At 41.7% G+C, this 21,376-nt stretch overlaps 1 pseudogene; it reads right to left on the reverse strand.

Moving 5' to 3' along the window:
- Nucleotides 1-400: 400 nt before the first annotated feature.
- Nucleotides 401-20,966, reverse strand: LOC110293575 (lymphokine-activated killer T-cell-originated protein kinase pseudogene; annotated as a pseudogene).
- Nucleotides 20,967-21,376: the final 410 nt, after the last annotated feature.

Below are 21,376 nucleotides of genomic sequence, written 5' to 3' on the forward strand. Positions count from 1 at the left end.
GTTCTTTTTTTTCCTGGTACTAAAACTGTCTTTTATTGTTTATTCTTACATTTATTTTAAAAGACTTAAGACACAATCAGTAGAAACAAAGTAATAAATTAGATGCTAAATGTGGAGAGGCAAGACAGCCTAGGAGCTACATTTATGAACTCTTCTCAAGTTCCAGGGCACATGGGCTGACAGGCCAGCTGAAGGATGGACACTATGAGCAGACAGATAACTGTACCACATGTAGTGACATTTTTAGTAACCCATTAAAGAAGCAAGAATATCTAAAAAGATCTGTAACAAAGCAATGGTCCCTTGATTCTTAAGTCATCTTAGACAGGGGTCACTAGTGTTTAAGCTACTTCTAGAATCTAGCTACTATAAGTTATATTAACTACATAAATATATCTAGTTAACAGTCTCCATACAAGTTAATGCTTTGAGCTTAGACCACAACATTGGCCATCTAGTTCCAAAGCTTTAACGATGTGTGCAGCAGACGGGCGATCTTTAGGATCCTCATTAGTACACACACAGAAGGGTTCAATGACCTTCTTGTAGGAGTCATCCAGTTCTTCCATGTTGATGGATGGCCTTGTCCCCAGAGCTGCATAATATGCTTCATCATCGAAGTCACTCTCATCAAAGGTTGCATCTTCATCAACATCATCATCTGGAAGATTGATGTGTGGAATACATAAAGTAATCATTTCCCACAGAGTAAGGCCAAAAGCAAACACATCTGCCTTGTCAGTAATGATGCCATTTTCTTCCAAGGCTTCCTTGGGTTTCCATGGCTCAGTACCAATATAACAGGCCTCAGGATCAGTCACAGTCATATTTTCATCCAATGGCAGAGAGACTCCAACATCACAGATTTTAATTGTTTCAAAACCACCTTTAATTACAACATTTGAAGACTTTATGTCTCCATGAAGCAGCTTCTTTTCTTGGTGCAGATACTTTAGCCCTCTGGCCATGTGCAAAGCAACTCTGAGAATTATAGCTGCTGGAAAAGGACTTCCACTGTCTTTGTTCCGCTCTTCTATTAAGTCATTCAGAGACTTTTCACCTCCATACTCCATAGCAAGGCACTCACTACCATCACTGGCTTCAGTAAAAGCACGATATCCTATAATGTTTGGGTGATTAAGGTTTTTTAAAATCTTAGCTTCATCAGTTAGTCTGTTCTGATACACAGTTCGATAATGATCATTGCATAAAAGACTTATCTTGCCCTTCCAGTCCGATCAGCACCGGGGTAGCTAGGGCGCAGAGTCGGCTGACACCCACCAGCTACCCATGACACCCGCCACGGGATCTTAAGACTTTTGGTGTTCCAATCCAATCACGTGGGACCTGAGAGTGCATTAGTTAGGGAAGCAGAAAACCTGGCCTGAGTAGGGGCACAAGCCCCTTCCGGTTGGACCAGCACTGGGGTAGCTAGGGCGCAGAGTCGGCTGTCACCTGCCAGCTACTCACAACACCAGCCACGGGATCTTAAGACTTCTGGTGAGTGGAACACAGCATCTGCTCCAATCCAATCGCGAGGGACCTGAGAGTGCATTAGTTAGGGAAGCAGAAAACCCAGCCTGAGTAGGAGCACAAGCCCCTTCTGGTCCGACCAGCACCAGGGTAGCTAGGGCGCAGAGTCGGCTGACACCCGCCAGCTACTCACAACACCAGCCACGGGATCTTAAGACTTCAGGTGATCCAGCCACCCTCCTGGCCAGAGGACAGGTCTCCGCCCGGCCCGAGAGCCCTTTGCCTCAGGATCAGCAAGAGCCATCTTGGTTCTGGGACTCTGCTGAACATAGTCTGCACAGGTTAGAGTGTTCACCACAGAAGCTGACCACTTCTGGGATAGGCGGGAGCCACAGAGCCTCTGAGGCAGCGCCCTTTTCGGGCTCCAGACATCTGGCCACCCTCCTGGACAGAGGACATGTGTCCACCCGGCCCGGTAGCCCTTGGCTTCAGGATCTGTGGAAGCCATCTTGGTTCCGGGACTCCACCGAACTTAGGAACGTAGTCTGCACAGGTGAGAGTGTGCACCACACAAGCTGACAGCTTCTGTGACCCGCCAAAGCAACACAGCTTCTGGGAAAGGTCCTGTTTTGGGCCTTCATATTCAGCCAGGAGGACGACCAAACACCAGATATCTGTGCACCTTCCCTGTTAAGAGGAGAGCTTGCCTGCAGAGAGTGCTCTGACCACTGAAACTCAGAGGAGAGAGCCTGTCTCCCAGGTCTGCTGATAGAGGCTAACAGAATCACCAGAAGAACAATCTCTAAACAGAGACAACTATAACAACTAACTCCAGAGATTACCAGATGGCGAAGGTAAATGTAATAATCTTACTAACAGAAACGAAGACCACTCACCATCATCAGAACCCAGCACTCCCACTTCGCCCAGTCCAGGGCACCCCAACACACTGGAAAAGCTAGACCCAGATCTAAAAGCATATCTCATGATGATGGTAGAGGACATCAAGAAGGACTTTAATAACACACTTAAAGAAATACAGGAGAACACTGCTAAACAGGTAGAAGACATTAAAGAGGAAGCACAAAAATCCCTTAAAGAATGCAGGAAAACCAGAACAAACAGGTGATGGAATTGAATAAAACCATCCAAGACCTAAAAAGGGAAGTAGACACAATAAAGAAAATTCAAATTGAGGCAATGCTGGAGATAGAAACCCTAGGAAAGAAATCTGGAACCATAGATGTGAGCATCAGCAACAGAATACAAGAGATGGAAGAGAGAATCTCAGGTGCAGAAGACTCCATAGAGAACATCGGCACAACAATCAAAGAAAATACAATACGCAAAAGGATCCTAACTCAAAACATCCAGGAAATACAGGACACAATGAGAAGACCAAACATAGGGATAATAGGAGTAGATAGAATGAAGATTTTCAACACAAAGGACCGGCAAATATCTTCAACAAAATTATAGAAGAAAACTTCCCAAACCTAAAGAAAGAGATGCCCATGAACATACAAGAAGCCTACAGAACTCCAAATAGACTGGACCAGAAAAGAAATTCCTCCCGACCCATAATAATCAGAACAATAAATGCACTAAATAAAGATAGAATACTAAAAACAGTAAGAGAAAAAGGTCAAGTAACATTGAAGGCAAGCCTATCAGAATTACACCAGATTTTTCACCAGAGACTATGAAAGACAGAAAGGCCTGGACAGATCTTATACAGACAAGAAGAGAACACAAATGCCAGCTCAGGCTACTATACCCAGCCAAACTCTCAATTACCATAGATGGAGAAACCAAAGTATTCCATGACAAAATCAAATTCACACATTATCTTTCCACGAATCCAGCCCTTCAAAGGATAATAACAGAAAAAAAAAAAAAAAAAAAAAAAAAACAATACAAGGCCAGAAACCAGGTCCTAGAAAAAGCAAGAAGGTAATCCCTCAACAAGCCTAAAAGAAGACAGCCACAAGAACAGAATGCCAACTCTAACAACAAAAATAAAAGGAAGCAACAATTACTTTTCCTTAATATCTCTTAATATCAATTGACTCAACTCCCCAATAAAAAGATGTAGATTAACAGACTGGCTACACAAACAGGACACAGCATTTTGCTGCTTACAGGAAACTCATCTCAGAGAAAAAGATAGACACTACCTCAGAATGAAAGGCTGGAAAACAATTTTCTAAGCAAATGGTAGGAAGAAACAAGCTGGAGTAGCCATCCTAATATCTAGTAAAATCGACTTCCAACCCAAAGTCATCAAAAAAGACAAGGAAGGGCACTTCATACTCATCAAAGGTAAAATCCTCCAAGAGGAACTCTCAATTCTGAATATCTATGCTCCAAAATACAAGGGCAGCCACATTCATTAAAGATACTTTAGTAAAGCTCAAAGCACACATTGAACCTCACACAATAATAGTGGGAGACTTCAACACACCACTTTCACCAATGGACAGATCATGGAAACAGAAACTAAACAGGGACACAGTGAAACTAACAGAAGTTATGAATCAAATGGATCTGGCAGATATCTACAGAACATTCTATCCTAAAACAACAGGATATACCTTCTTCTCAGCACCTCACGGTACCTTCTCCAAACTGACGACATAATTGGTCACAAAACAAGCCTCAACATATACAAAAATATTGAAATTGTCCCATGCATCCTATCAGATCACCATGGACTAAGGCTGATCTTCAATAACAAAATAAATAATAGAAAGCCAACACACACGTGGAAACTAAACAACACTCTTCTCAATGATACCTTGGTCAAGGAAGGATAAAGAAAGAAATTAAGGACTTTTTGGAGTTTAATGAAAATGAAGCCACAACATACCCAAACTTATGGGACACAATGAAAGCATTTCTAAGAGGAAAATTCATAGCTCTGAGTGCTTCCAAAAAGAAAATAGAGAGAGCACACATTAGCAGCTTGACAACACACCTAAAAGCTCTAGAACAAAAGGAAGCAAATTCACTCAAGAGGAGTAGACGGCAGGAAATAATCAAACTCAGGGGTGAAATCAACCAAGTGGAAGCAAGAAGAACTATTAAAAGAATCAACCAATCAAGGAGCTGGTTCTTTGAGAAAATCAACAAGATAGATAAACCCTTAGCCAGACTCACTAGAGGGTGCAGGGAAAGTTTTCTAATTAACAAAATCAGAACTGAAAAGGGAGACATAACAACAGATCCTGAAGACATCCAAAACATCATCAGATCCTTCTACAAAAGGCTATACTCAACAAAACTGGAAAACCTGGATGAAATGGACAAGTTTCTAGACAGATACCAGGTACCAAAGTTAAATCAAGATCAGGTTAATGATCTAAACAGTCCCATATCCCCTAAAGAAATAGAAGCAGTCATTAATAGTCTCCCAACCAAAAAAAGCCCAGGACCAGATGGGTTTTGTTCAGAGTTCTATCAGACCTTCAAAGAAGATCTAATCTCAGTTCTTCACAAACTATTCCACAAAATAGAAACAGAAGGTACTCTACCCAACTCATTCTATGAAGCCACAATTACTCTGATACCTAAACCACAAAAAGACCCAACAAAGATAGAGAACTTCAGACCAATTTCCCTTATGAATATCGATGCAAAAATCCTCAATAAAATTCTCGCTAACAGAATCCAAGAACACATCAAAACAATCATCCATCCTGACCAAGTAGGTTTCATCCCAGGGATGCAAGGATGGTTCAATATACAGAAATCTATCAATGTAATCTAGTATATAAACAAACTCAAAGACAAAAACCACATGATCATCTCGTTAGATGCTGAGAAAGCCTTTGATGAAATCCAACTCCCATTCATGATAAAAGTCTTGGAAAGATCAGGAATTCAAGGCCCATACCTAAACATGATAAAAGCAATCTACAGCAAACCAGTAGCCAACATCAAAGTAAATAGTGAGAAGCTGGAAGAAATCCCACTAAAATCAGGGACTAGACAAGGCTGTCCACTCTCTCCCTACCTATTCAACATTGTACTTGAAGTCCTAGCCAGAGCAATTTGGCAACAAAAGGAGATCAAGGAGATACAAATTGGAAAAGAAGAAGTCAAAATATCACTATTTGCAGATGATATGATAGTATATATAAGTGACCCTAAAAATTCCACCAGAGAACTCCTAAGCCTGATAAACAGCTTCAATGAAGTAGCTGGATATAAAATTAACTCAAGCAAGTCAATGGCCTTTTTCCTACACAAAGGATAAACAGGCTGAGAAAGAAATTAGGGAAACAACACCCTTCTCAATAGTCACAAACAATATAAAATACCTTGGCATGAGTCTAACTAAGGAAGTGAAAGATCTGTATGACAAGAAATTCAAGTCTCTGAAGAAAGAAATTAAAGAAGATCTCAGAAGATGGAAAGATCTCCCATGGTCATGGATTGGCAGGATCAATATAGTAAAAATGGCTATCTTGCCAAAAGCAATCTACAGATTCAATGCAATACCCATCAAAATTCCAAATCATTTCTTCAAGGAATTAGAAACGGCAATCTGAAAATTCATCTGGAACAACAAAAAACCTAGGATAGTAAAAACTCTTCTCAAGGATAAAAGAACCTCTGGTGGAATCACCATGTCGGACCTAAAGCTCTACTACAGAGCAATTGTGATAAAAACTGCATGGTACTGGTATAGTGACAGACAAATAGACCAATGGAATAGAATTGAAGACCCAGAAATGAACCAACACACCTACGGTCACTTGATCTTCGACAAGGGAGCTAAAAACATCCAGTGGAAGAAAGACAGCATTTTCAACAAATGGTGCTGGCACAACTGGTTGTTAACATGTAGAAGAATGCAAATCGATCCATTCCTATCTCCTTGTACTAAGGTCAAGTCTAAGTGGATCAAGGAACTTCACATAAAACCAGAGACACTGAAACTTATAGAGGAGAAAGTGGGGAAAAGCCTTGAAGATATGGGCACAGGGGAAAAATTCCTGAATAGAACAGTAATGGCTTGTGCTGTAAGATCGAGAATTGACAAGTGGGACCTCATGAAACTACAAAGCTTCTGCAAGGCTAAAGACACCATCAATAAGACAAAAAAACCACCAACAGATTGGGAAAGGATCTTCACCTATCCTAAATCAGATAAGGGACTAATATCCAATATATATAAAGAACTCAAGAAGGTGGACTCCAGAAAGTCAAATAACCCCATTAAAAAATGGGGCTCAGAACTGAACAAAGAATTCTCACCTGAGGAATACCGAATGGCAGAGAAACACCTGAAAAAATGTTCAACATCCTTAATCATCAGGGAAATGCAAATCAAAACAACCCTGAGATTCCACCTCACACCAGTCAGAATGGCTAAGATCAAAAATTCAGGTGACAGCAGATGCTGGCGAGGATGTGGAGAAAGAGGAACACTCCTCCATTGTTGGTGGGATTGCAAGCTTGTACAACCACTCTGGAAATCAGTCTGGCGGTTCCTCAGAAAATTGGACATAGTACTACCGGAGGATCCAGCAATACCTCTCCTGGGCATATATCCAGAAGATGTCCCAACCGGTAAAAAGGACACATGCTCCACTATGTTCATAGCAGCCCTATTTATAATAGCCAGAAGCTGGAAAGAACCCAGATGTCCCTCAACAGAGGAATGGATACAGAAATTATGGTACATTTACACAATGGAGTACTACTCAGCTATTAAAAAGAATGAATTTATGAAATTCCTAGCCAAATGGATGGACCTGGATGGCATCATCTTGAGTGAAGTAACACAATCACAAAAGAACTCACACAATATGTATTCACTGATAAGTGGATATTAGCCCAAAACTTAGGATACCCAAGATATAAGATACAATTTGCTAAACGCATGAAACTCAAGAAGAATGAAGACCAAAGTGTGGACACTGTGCACCTTCTTAGAATTGGGAACAAAACACCCAGGGAAGGAGTTACAGAGACAAAGTTCGTAGCTGTGATGAAAGGATGGACCATTTAGAGACTGCCGTATCCAGGGATCCATCCCATAATCAGCTTCTAAACGCTGACACCATTGCATCCACTAGCAAGATTTTGCTGAAAGGACCCAAGTATAGCTGTCTCTTGTGAGACGATGCCGGGGCCTAGCAAACACAGGAGTGGATGTTCACAGTCAGCTATTGGATGTATCACAGGGCTCCCAATGGAGAAGCTAGAGAAAGTACCCAAGGAGCTAAAGGGATCTGCAACCCTATTGTTGGAACAACATGATGTACTAACCAGAACCCTGGAGCTCTTGTCTCTAGCTGCATATGTATTGAAAGATGGCCTAGTCGGCCATCAATGGAAAGAGAGGCCCATTGGACTTGCAAACTTTATATGCCCCAATACAGGGGAATGCCAGGGCCAAAAGAATGGGAATGGGTGGGTAGGGAAGTGGGGGGTGCTATGGGGGACTTTTGGGATAGCATTGGAAATGTAATTGAGGAAAATATGTAATAAAAATATTAAAAATAAAAAAAAAAGATCAATGGCCTTTTAAAACATGTGAGTAAGCCTTGTTATAGAAAGCCTATTTAAAATTGTAACTGTATATAAAAGAGAATAAGGTAAAGCCACCATCAAGAAACATTAAAAAAAAAAAAAAAAAAAAAGAACCTCTGGTGTTATCACCATGCCTGACCTCAAGCTGTACTACAGAGCAATTGTGTTAAAAACTGCATGGTATTTGTATAATGACAGACAAGTCGACCAATGGAACAGAATTGAAGACCCTGAGATGTACCCACATACCTTTGCTCACTTGATCTTTGACAAGGGAGCAAAAACCATCCAGTGGAAAAAAGACAGCATTTCCAACAAATGGTGCTGGCACAACTGGCGGTTATCATGTAGAAGAATGCGAATTGATCCATTCCTATCTCCTTGTACTAAGGTCAAATCTAAGTGGATTAATGAACTCCACATAAAACCAGAGACACTGAGACTTATAGAGGAGAAAGTAGGGAAAAGCCTCGAAGATATGGGTACAGGGGAAAAATTCCTGAATAGAACAGCAAAGGCTTGTGCTGTAAGATCGAGAATCGATAAATGGGACCTCATAAAGTTGCAAAGCTTCTGTAAGGCAAAAGACACTGTCAATAAGACAAAAAGACCACCAACAGATTGGGAAAGGATCTTTACCTGTCCTAAATCAGATAGGGAACTAGTATCCAATATATATAAAGAAATCAAGAAGGTGGACTCCAGAAAATCAAATAACCCCATTAAAAAATGGGGCTCAGAACTGAACAAAGAATTCTCACCTGAGGAATACCGAATGGCAGAGAAGCACCTGAAAAAAAGTGCAACATCCTTAATCATCAGGGAAATGCAACTCAAAACAACCCTGAGATTCCACCTCACACCAGTCAGAATGGCTAAGATCAAAAATTCAGGTGCTAGCACATGCTCGGGAGGATGTGGGGAAAGAGGAACACTCCTTCATTGTTGGTGGGATTGCAAGCTTGTACAACCACTCTGGAAATCAGTTTGGCGGTTCCTCAGAAAATTGGACATAGTACTACCGGAGGATCCAGCAATACCTCTCCTGGGCATATATCCAGAAGATGTCCCAACCGGTAAAAAGGACACATGCTCCACTATGTTCATAGCAGCCTTATTTATAATAGCCAGAAGCTGGAAAGAACCCAGATGCCCTTCAACAGAGGAATGGATACAGAAAATGTGGTACATTTACACAATGGAGTCCTACTCAGCTAGTAAAAGGAATGAATTTATGAAATTCCTAGGCAATGGATGGACCTGGAGGGCATCATCCTGAGTGAGGTAACACAATCACAAAGGAACTCACACAATATGTACACACTGATAAGTGGATATTAGCCCAAAAACTTAGGATACCCAAGATATAAGATACAATTTGTTAAACGCATGAAACTCAAGAAGAACGAAGACCAAAGTGTGGATACTGTGCCCCTTTTTAGAATTGGGAACAAAACACCCATGGAAAGAGTTACATAGATAAAGTTTGTAGCTGTGACAAAAGGATGGACCATCTAGAGACTGCCATATCCAGGGATCCATCCCATAATTAGCTTCCAAACGCTGACACCATTGTGTACACTAGCAAGATTTTGCTGAAAGGACCCAGATATAGCTGTCTCTTGTGAGACAATGTCGGGGCCTAGCAAACGCAGAAGTGGATGCTCACAGTCAGCTATTGGATGGATCACATGGCCCCCAATGGTGGAGCTAGAGAAAGTACCCAAGGAGCTAAAGGGATCTGCAACCCTATAGGTGGAACAACATGATGAACTAACCAGTACCCCGGAGCTCTTGTCTCTAGCTGCATATGTATCAAAAGATGGCCTAGTCGGCCATCACTGGAAAGAGAGAGAACATTTTTTCAGGTGCTTCTCAGCCATTCGATATTCCCCAGGTGAGAATTCTTTGTTCAGTTTTGATCCCCATTTTTTAATGGGGTTATTTGATTTTCTGGAACTCATGTTCTTGAGTTCTTTATATATATTGGATATTAGTCCCCTATCTGATTTAGGATAGGTAAAGATCCTTTCCCATTCTGTTCGTGGCCTTTTCGTCTTATTGATGGTGTCTTTTGCCTTACAGAAACTTTGCAATTTTATGAGGTCCCATTTGTCAATTCTCGTTCTTACAGCACAAGCCATTTCTGTTCTATTCATGATTTTTTCCCCTGTGCCCATATCTTTGAGGCTTTTCCTTACTTTTTCCTCTATAAGTTTCAGTGTCTCTGGTTTTATGTGGAGTTCATTAATCCACTTAGATTTGACCTTAGTACAAGGAGATAGGAATGGATCAATTCTCATTCTTCTACATGATAACCACCAGTTGTGCCAGCACCATTTGTTGAAAATGCTGTCTTTTTTCCACTGGATGGTTTTAGCTCCCTTGTCAAAGATCAAGTTACCATAGGTTTGTGGGTTCATTTTTGGGTCTTCGGTTCTATTTCATTGGTCTACTTGTCTGTCGCTATACCAGTACCATGCAGTTTTTATCACAATTGCTCTGTATTACAGCTTGAGGTCAGGCATCGTGATTCCACCAGAGTTTTTTTTTTTTTTTTTTTTTTTCCATCCTTGAGAAGAGTTTTTGCTATCCTAGGTTTTCTCTTATTCCAGATGAATTTGCACATTGCACTTTCTAATTTGTTGAAGAATTGAATTCGAATTTTGATGGGGATTGCATTGAATCTGTAGATTGCTTTTGGCAAGATAGCCATTTTTACTATATTGATCCTGCCAATCCATGAGCTTGGGAGATCTTTCCATCTCCTGAGATATTCTTTAATTTCTTTCTCAGAGACTTGTAGTTCTTATCACATAGATCTTTCACTTGCTTAGTTAGAGTCACAGCAAGGTATTTTATATTATTTGTGACTATTGAGAAGGTTGTTGTTTCCCTAATTTCTTTCTCAGCCCATTTGTCCTTTGTGTACAGAAAGGCCATTGACTTGTTTGAGTTAATTTTTATATCAGCTACTTCACTGAAGCTGATTATCAGGTTTAGGAGTTCTCTGGTGGAATTTTTAGGGCCACTTATATATACTATAGTATTATCTGCAAAAAGTGATATTTTAAAATCTTCCTTTCCAATTTGTATCCCCTTTATCTCCTTTTGTTGTCGAATTGCTCTGGCTAGGACTTCAAATACAATGTTGAATAGGTAGGGAGAAAGTGGGCAGCCTTGTCTAGTCCCTGATTTTAATAGGATTGCTTCCAGCTTCTCACCATTTACCTTGATGTTGGCTACTGGTTTGCTGTAGATTGCTTTTTATTGTGTTTATGTATGGGCCTTGAATGCCTGATCTTTCCAAGACTTTTATCATGAATGGGTGTTGGATTTTGTCATATGCTTTCTCCTTTTCTAATGAGATGATCATGTGGTTTTTGTCTTTGAGTTTGTTTATATAGTGGATTACGTTGATGGTTTTCTGTATATTGAACCATCCCTGCATCCCTGGGATGAAACCTACTTGGTCAGGATAGATGATTGTTTTGATGTGTTCTTGGATTCAGTTAGCGAGAATTTTATTATTTTTTCCATTGATATTCATAAGGGAAATTGGTCTGAAGTTCTCTATCTTTGTTGGGTTTTTTGTGGTTTAGGTATCAGAGTAATTGTGGCTTCATAGAATGAGTTGGGTAGAGTACCTTCTGCTTCTCTTTTGTGGAATAGTTTGTGAAGTACTGGAATTAGATCTTCTTTGAAGGTCTGAGAGAACTCTGCACTAAACCCATCTGGTCCTGGGCTTTTTTTTTTTGGTTGGGAGACTATTAATGACTGCTTCTATTTCTTTAGTGGATATGGGACTGTTTAGATCATTAAGCTGATCCTGATTTACCTTTGGTACCTGGTATCTGTCTAGAAACTTGTCCATTTCATCCAGGTTCTCCAGTTTTGTTGAGTATAGCCTTTTGTAGAAGGATGTGATGGTGTTTTGTATTTCTTCAGAATCTGTTGTTATGTTCCAGTTTTCATTTCTGATTTTGTCAATTAGGATGCTGTCCCTGTGTCCTCTAGTAAGTGTGGCTAAGGGTTTATCTATCTTGTTGATTATCTCAAAGAACCACCTCTTCTTTTGGTTGATTTTTGGTTTTTTTTTTTTTTTTGAATGCATCAAAGCCCCAATATTTTGAGAAAGGCCCATGGCTTAAATGCACAAGCAAAAGGGGAAGTACAGATACTTATCAGTGGGAGGGGTAGGGCAATACAAGCAAAAGGAGAAGTACTTATGGGAGGGGGGCAATAGAAATTCTTTCTTTTGGCAGCTACACGGGGAAGCAGGAACTTGGTGGTATCAGGGTGTGGTCAGGACATCAGCGATGGCTTAGGGCTGGAACATTCTCGGAATCGGTGTGTCGGTGGCCTGCTTTTGACCCCGTTTTCTTTTTGGGGGAAGAGGCCCAATTCAGAGATCAAGAGTTGTCTTAATAGCTCCCAACATCTCCCCCGTTTTAATATTTGTATAAAGGCATATTGTATAATAAATTTGTAGCCACGTTTTTAACGATCGCCTAAACATCTGTTTGCTCACCGGGTGATTCTCTAAGACCACGAAGGACACAAGGAAAAGTCATCTATGAGGCTTGAATTGATGTTCCCAGTGGGTTGGATATAACCTGGGCCAGCCAAGGGATTTAGGAACGAAGCAAGCTCCGTGGGTAGAGGTAGAGGTCTGATCCCCAGTGTGCAATGTTAGGGGCCATGTACAGGATTGACTCTTAGGCCCACAGACTTCTACCCAGAGTAACCCTGACCTGCTCCCGTGCTGTTTTTCCTGGGGGAAGGACCCTAGGGCACTCAACCTTCATGCAATCAGACATGCCTCTCAGAGACTGTCTAACAGATTCCAGACTAATCTCTGTGCAGTACTTAGTCTCACAACTCTCACGGGTGACGGCTTCAAGTTCCAATTTTTCGATGTGTCTAGCCTGGGATGACTGTTTAGTTTCCAATGTGGCGAGAATGTATATTACCATGTCGGAAGCACAGACTACAGCAATCTATAAATGATTTGTGGCATGAGACTGATGGCCGAATTTAGGGGGAGCGGAATGATCTTACTTAAGCATTTTATGGAAATTGAGTCTCTCTCCCTGAGAAGAGGGTGATGAAGTGGTATCCACGTCTGCCTCTTCAGTAATCTGCTTGTTATCGCCATTGGTTGATTTTTGAATAGTTCTTCTTGTTTTCACTTGGTTGATTTTGCCCCTGTGTTTGATTATTTCCTGCCGTCTACTCCTCCTGGGTGAATTTGCTTCCTTTTTTTCTAGAGCTTTTAGGTGTGTTGTCAAGCTGATAGTGTGTGCTCTCTCTAGTTTCTTTTTGGCAGCACTCAGAGCTATGAGTTTTCCTCTTAGGACTGCTTTCATTGTGTCCCATAAGTTTGGGTATCTTGTGGCTTCATTTTCATTAAACTCTAAAAAGTCATTAATTTTTTTTCTTTATTTCTTCCTTGACCAAGTTATCATTGTGTAGAGTGTTGTTCAGCTTCCATGTCAATGTTGGCTTTCTATTTTTTATGTTGTTATTGAAGATCAGCCTTAGTCTGTGGTGATTTGTTAGGATGCATGGGACAGTTTTAATATTTTTGTATTTGTGTAGGCCTGTTTTGTGACCAATTCTATGGCCAATTTTGGAGAAGGTACCATGAGGTGCTGAGAAGAAGGTATATTCTTTTGTTTCAGCGTAAAATGTTCTGTAGATATCTGTTAAATCCATTTGTTTCATAACTTTTGTTAGTTTCACTGTGTCTTTGTTTAGTTACTGTTTTCACAATCTATCCATTGATGAGAGAGGGTTTTTGAAGTCTCCCAGTATTATTGTGTGAGGTATAATAGTTCTTTGAGATTTACTGAGATTTCTTTAATGTATGTGGCTGCCCTTGCACTTGGAGAATAGATATTCAGAACTGTGGGTTCATCTTGCTAGATTTTACCTTTGATGAATATGAAGTCCCCTTCCTTTTCTTTTTTGATAACTTTGTGTTGGAGTCAATTTTATTCGATATTAGAATGGCTACTCCAGCTTGTTTCTTCGGACCATTTGCTTGGATAATTGTTTTCCAGTCTTTTATTCTGAGGTAGTATCTGTCTTTGATTCTGAGATGGGTTTCATGTAAGCAGCAAAATGTTGGGTCCTGTTTATATAGCCAGACTCTAGTCTTTGTGTTTTTATTGGGTAATTGAATCCATTGATAGTAAGATATTGTAAGAAAAAGCAATTGTTACTTCCTGGTATTTTTCTTGTAGAGTTGGGATTCTGTTCTTGCAGCTATCTTCTTTTATGTTTGTTGAAGGATTACTTTCTTGCTTTTTCTAGGGCATAGTTTCCCTCCTTGTTGGTTTTTTCCTATTATTGTCCTCTGAAGGGCTGGATTCGTGGGAAGATATTCTGTAAATTTGGTTTTGCCATGTCATACTTTGGTTTCTCCATCTATGGTAATTGAGAGTTCCCTTGCTGCTTTTAGTATTCTATCCTTATTTAGTGCATTTGTTGTTCTGATTATTATGTGTCAGGAGGAATTTGAGGAATTTCTTTCTGTTCCAGTCTATTTGGAGTTCTGTAGGCTTCTTGTATGTTCATGGTCATCTCTTTCTTTAGGTTAGGGAAGTTTTCTTCTATAATTTTGTTGAAAATATTTACTGGCCCTTTAAGTTGAAAGTCTTCATTTTCATTCATACTTATTATCCCTAGGTTTGGTCTTCTCATTGTGTCCTGGATTTCCTGGATGTTTTGAGTTAGGATCTTTTTGCATTTTGCATTTTCTTTGATTGTTGTGTCCTTGTTTTCTATGGAGTCTTCTGCACCTGAGATTCTCACTTCCATCTCGTGTATTCCACTGATGCTTGCATCTATGGTTCCTGATTTCTTTCCTAGGATTTCTATCTCCAGAGTTGTCTCCCTTTGTGATTACTTTATTGTTTCTACTTCCATTTTTAGATCCTGGATGGTTTTGTTCAATTTCATCACCCATTTGGTACTTTTCTCCTGTAACTCTCTAAGGGATTTTTGTGCTTCCTCTTTAAGGGCTTCTAGCTGTTTACCTGTTTTATTCTTGTATTTCTTTAAGGCAGTTATTTCTTCCCTTCTTAAAGGCCTCCATCATCATCATGAGAAGTGACTTTAGATCCATACCTTGCTTTTCTGGTGTGATGGTGCATCCAGGACTTGCTATGGTGGGAGAGTTTGGTTCTGATATGCCAAGTAACCTTGGTTTCTGTTGCTTCTGTTCTTATACTTGCCTCCTGCCATCTGATTATCTCAGGTGCTTGCTGCCCTCAATATATCTGATTGGAGCCTGTCCTTCCTATAATCCTGGTTGATTCAGGATTCCTCAGCATCCAGCCTTTTCTGTGATCCTGTGATACCGGGCTCCTGTGAACCTGAGATTCTGTGTGTGTCATAGTTCTTGGCAGTTAAGCTTCCTCTGAGACCCTGAGATCCTGGTGGGACCAAGCTCCTGTTATCCTTTTATCCTGTTATTCTAAGATCCTTGGCGTGTTAAAGTGCCTGGAAATGGTGTTTTCTTTGGGGACCATAGGGCTGTATGGTGCTTTTGAAACCAAGGTATACTAGCACCAATCAGAAGGAACTTGAGCTGCTGGTCAGGCAGGGCTCCTGTGTCCTTGCTCTTGCTGTCACAGGCCCATCACAATTGGTTTGGAAATGATGTTGTATTCCACTCACCAGTGATCCTAAGTTCGTGTGGAGAGTCCTCTGAAGACCGTAGGACTGTCTGCTGAGTTCATGCCCATGTGACATGGAGCTGGCACTGACCAGAAGGCACATGAGGCTTTGGTCAGGCAGGTTTTTTGCTTTCCTACTGCTGGTACAGGCCTAGCTCGATTGGATTGGAACTGATGTTGTGTTCCCCTCACCAGTGATCCTAAGATCATGTGGAGAGTCCTCTGTGACCATGGGACCATCTGCTGAGTTTGAGCCCAAGTTGACCTGGAGCTGGTGCTGATGGAAGAGTGCATTGTGTCAGAGACCATACCATGAGAAAGCGAGCTTCTCACAATCTCCCACCCTGACAGGCTAAATGGCCTCATGATAGGAACCCGTTGTCACTCCTTCCTCCCTGTTCCCTTCCTGGCACCTGAGGCTGTAAAGCTGAATTATAGTCCCCTCTTTCCTATCTCTTCCTGAACTCCCATGACATCCAAGGACATGAGTTATGCCTGAGCCTGGCCTGACACCCCAAGGCTGTCAAGGAGGATCTATGTTCCGGTATAAGATGCAGAGTGCCCACCACTTGGCGCCTGACTTCGGCCCACATGTCCCCTGATGCCCACTTCTCTGTTCTTTGTTCACTTAGAGACTGTGCTTATAAGGGGGAAGGCCCATTCCCCACCCCCACCCCCCACCAGTTATCCTTGGTGCTTTGTCGCCATTCCATCAGGACTTGGTTGCCAGGCTGTTGCTTATTCAGGAATGTCTCAGGAAGACAGGCTCAGCCTCTCGGCAGGTAGCAGAATCTCAGGGCAGTTGACACTTCAAAAGAAGCCAGCCAAGTCAGAAAGCTGCACCACAGGTGGCCCCAGACTGAATCAAGAGATGGATAGCCAGCAGATAAAGTTTTAACCATGTTTTCTTTTCAACATGAAACATAGAACAGTCATTTAGACAATGAAACAAAAACAGACAGGAATTGACACATGACCAGATTGGTGCACCAAACACAGACAATACAATACAGAGAACGTGATGTAACCAGAACTGAGGGTGTCTCCTGTAGGGGCCAGAGAGAAAGTAGGACATCTCCAGATTTCCCTCTGTCTCTGGGAGAGCCCCAAAATCCATTTTCCTTCTCTCTTGAGCTCTCTCTCATGTAATTTGTATATCTAGCATCTCCCCTCCCCCTTTCCCTTTTTAAATATAATTTAATTTAATTTTAAGCCCTATTCCTTTCACCTGATGCAGTTCTTGATGCGAACAAATGCCTGTTTAGAATTTTTCACTCCCATTTTCCACTGTTAACCCCGAGCTGATATCAGTGCTGGGCCAACGCTGACTCAGTTTAGCCTGTATCTGAAAGATCCTGACAGAATGTAAAAGGACACAGAAGCCCTGAAATTGGCAAGATAGATGTCAGTGTTAACAGAACTAGCTTCACTGATTTAGAAAAATAGAGGTGCACAATCCTCTGGCCACTCCTTGAACCTGTGTATCTGCCAATGTTTTGACCATTCCCTGACCCATGTGTGTGCCCATTGATGAAGCCCATTGCCAGGTGTTTGTGATATTGGTTGCTGAGAAAGAGTCAGAAAATCTCCCCAGCAACCACAGCCCAGCCAATCCTGAGTTGCTACACCTGCACCAGACTCTTTCCTTGTACCCCTCCCATACCCATTTTTTGAGAATAGACATTGTTTAGATCTGGAAATCCCCTACTCCCCCCTTCTCCTTTCTCTCCTGAGTGCCTATAAAAACTGGGACCTCTTTCCTCTCGAGGTCGACTCCTCTACCCCTGCGTGGGATATGAGTCGTCCCCAGAGCTTTGGCTTTCCCCGAATAAAGCCTCATGTGGTTTGCAACAAGCTCAGTCTATCATGAGTTCTTGGGTGTCTGCTATTGTCCTGAGGCCTGAGCGAGGGGCTCCTCTGGGAGTCTTTCATATCCTTTTTGTACCCTTGCGATCAACAGCCTTCAAAAGATGACATTTATAGTGCTCATATTAATGCTGTATGTTGCTTACTTTGCAGGGATACATCTTCCTACTTTTCTCGTGGAGTTCCACCAAGACAGTGTTTTCTCAGTTGGTCCTTCCATATTCAGGCTGCATGTTTGAGGCACCACCTATAGCTGCTCACAGCAACACGAACTGGGTTCCTGAAAGGGAGGCTGGGGCTGCATGGGAGAAAATGGCAAGAGACCCAGATAAAGATACTGATCAAGGCCCAAAGTTTACTTAAGAGTCTGAGCTTATATGGGGGAGGGGGGGGCGGTGATCCCATCCCCCACCACGCCAGGATCTCATTTCTTCAGGATAGTGTCAGGAGAACAGGTTTAGCCTCTCAGCAGGTAGTGTCTTGGGGGAAACTGCAGAGGTGGCAGAAGAATAGACCTATCTAGGTTGGAAAACTCCACCCTAGGTGGGCTTGCACATAGTGGCAGAACAGTCTGAGCCAGCCTGCTCAAGGCTGGATGAGGCTACACCCCTCCATAAAAACCACACACACTTCTTATTGTGCTGCATCAGTCATTTAAAAATTATTTTTATTAATTCTTGAAAAATTTCATGCATATATATAAAATGTATCTTGATCATGCCCACCCCTCACTAATAGTATCACTCTTTATATATGGTCAAGTATTCAAACACATGAATATATTCCAACCACAACAATACACCTGAGCATGTGGGTAGCACCAATGTGACTCAGTGGGCTCCAGATATAGTCAAGTTGGCAACCGAGAATAGTCATCACAATCTATCTCATGTCTCTCAGCACTCTGGAGAAAGGCAAGGAGATTTCTGAGTTCAAGACCAGCCTAATCTATAGAGCAAGTTCCAGGTAAAGAAAAGCTTAGTCAGAGGCATGTAGATCTCTAAGTTCAATGCCAGTCTATCTTAGGCAGTGAAGAAAATAACTGAAACCAGAAAGAAGAGACCAGTATCACTGAGGTGAAATCAAGGGAATTTTTTCTGAAAGCACAAAGAAACTGTGTTCCAGAGAGAGACCTCATGCTTACAGCTGTATTTGGTAATGTATAAGAATCAGCCAGATAGTACTGGTTTTGAAAGCATGAAGGGGTCATGGAGAGCAGCTGAGGCTTGACACTATAAGAAACCATGGAAGACCATGGGTGAAGGTTCAGCTTCAGTTGCAATTGATGGCTCAGGACTGAAGGGGTCCTGCAAAAGAGTTGTGGCTTGACACCATGAAGAGAGCCTATGAGAGGCTATTGGTGAAGCCTAGTTCCAGCGAAAGACATCAGTGTTTTGGAGATGCCAGTACCATGGGATGACAACCAAGAACAGCAGCAGCAGTAGAGTGGAGTCAACCAGACCCTGGACTACTCCAGAGGGCAGAGCTGGAGATGTGACTTAAGCTCTTTAGAGGAACCCAGAAGGTTATGTGTAGATTCCAGACATTGGAGCAAGAAGTTGTGAAATTGAAGTTGCCTTGGAGACTCCAAGATGTTAGAGATGCCAGAGCCATGACATACCTGCTGTGGGGGTTTGAATATGCTTGGCCCAGGAAGTGGCACTATTAGTCCTTGTTGGAGGAAATGTCACTGTGAGGGTGGGTTCTGAGGCCTTTCTCTTAGCTGCCTGGAGACAATCTTCTATTTGTCTTCGGAACAGGATGTAGAATTCTCAGCTCCTTCTCTAGTATCATGCCTGTATGGACACTGCCATGCTTCCTGCCTTGATGATAATGGGCTGAACCTCTGAACCTGTAAGCCAGCCCCAATTAAATGGTGTCCTTCATAAAGTTGCCTTATAAAGGTCATAGTGTCTCTTTACAGCAATGGAAGCCCTAAGACAGCTGCCAAGGAAAGCTGTTATGAGGGAGTGAAACCAGCTAAGAGAAAGAACTGTATGGCAGTCAACAAAAGTTGAAAGGAGTTGTACATCAGACATAGAGATGCACAATTCAGACTTTGCCCACCTGGTTTTTGGTCAAGTGTTTCCTCGCTTTGCTCCCTACCCTGATGCTGGAAGTATGTGATCTGCTTTTTTATTTTGATTGTATAGGGAATTACAGTTAAGAGAGTTCATGAATTACAGAAGAGATTTTGAACTTTGGATTTTTAAATATTATTTAAACTGTGATATACTATAGGGAATTTGGAAGTTGGACTAAATGCAGTTTGCACCACATTATGGCTACAAGTCTATGTTAGCTAGGGAGTGGAATATGGTGGTTTGAATAGGTTTCGCCTCCATAAATTCATGTGTTTGAATGCTTAGTCGGGGGAATGGCACTGCTAGGTGGCATGACCTTGTTGGAGGAGGTGTGGCCTTGTTGGAGGAAGTGCCTCACTGTCTAGGTGAGCTTTGAGGCCTCTTGTGCATAGGCTCCACGCAGTTCAGAAGAGAGTTTCGGCCTGGCTTCCTTTGGATCAAGATATAGAACTCTTGGATCTTCCAGTACTATGTCTGCCTACACTCTGCCTTGCTTCCCACCATCATGATAATGGATTAAACCTCTGAAACAGTAAGCCAGACCGAATTAAATGCTTTTTTTTTTTTTAATGCCTTGGTCATGTCCCTTCATAGCAATGAAACCCTAACTAATATATATGATCATCAATAGGACATGGGTAACCCTTACCCCCCACCCCCATAAAAAGGTGGCTGACTCTCTCTTAGTAGCCATTAACTGCCTATAGTTCCATAGCTAGGGGTTGGGCCTCGGGAGCTCCTTCCTCTGTTATACTAGAATGTTGATGAGATTCATCTTGTACAGGTTTTATGAAGGTAACCATGAGTTCACAGGTACAATGACCATGTCAGATCTGGAACGCAGAATTTCACAGCTTTCTTTCCCATCTTTGGCTCCATCATCTTTTCCAGCCCTATTCTGTAATGTTCCCTGAACCTTGTCTATGGGAGGCTGATGCTGATGACCGATCTATGGTTGAGATTCCAATGACCCATCTCTGGTTGAGCAGAGACTCATAACTGGTAAAATGCTGAAAGTAAATGACTACTGAGTGTCTATTTTATTGTGGTGAGATAGTTATATAGTCATCTCCTTCCTATGTTTCTTGAGACTTGCTTTCTGCCCTAAGATGTGGTCTAGCAGTTCTATGAGCTGCTAAGAGGAATATGCAATCTGTAGTGTCTGAGTGGGATAGTCTGTGATGCCTGATCTTTGATTTTGTTTAACTCTGATATATCTATTTAACTTTTTTTTTCTGGCTGTTCTGTTCATTAGTGAGATTGGGGTATGGAAGTCACCTACCATTACTATGTTGGTGTTCATATCACTGGCCATACTCATATATATGCTATCTGAAGTTGGAAATACCTGACTTTCACTTACATGTTTAGAATTTCAATGTTTTCTTGTTTTCTTGGTTGGTATGGAGCAGTTCTGATTAGCTTTTGTTTGAAGCCTATTTTGTCTATTAGCTATGCCTGCCTACTTCCCAGTTCCATTTGCTTGGAGTACCTTTCTCAGCCTCTCCATGTAAGGTGCCTCCTGTCTTTGATAGGGATGTTTTTCTTACAGAGAGCAATGTTACAGGTTCTTTACCATATTGCAGTCTTCTTTGTTACTTTGAGTTGAGGGGGGTGGGGGGCTGAGACCATTACATTGAGAGTTATTATGGAAAGATGTGTACTGAAATTGAAAGACTGTTGCTTTTGTCTTGCTTCCTGTGGAGGGCTAGGACCACAGGAGGC

This window comes from Mus caroli, unplaced genomic scaffold (genome assembly GCF_978045245.1).
Source record: "Mus caroli unplaced genomic scaffold, Mus_caroli_1 scaffold_8, whole genome shotgun sequence".
Lineage (NCBI taxonomy): Eukaryota > Metazoa > Chordata > Mammalia > Rodentia > Muridae > Mus > Mus caroli.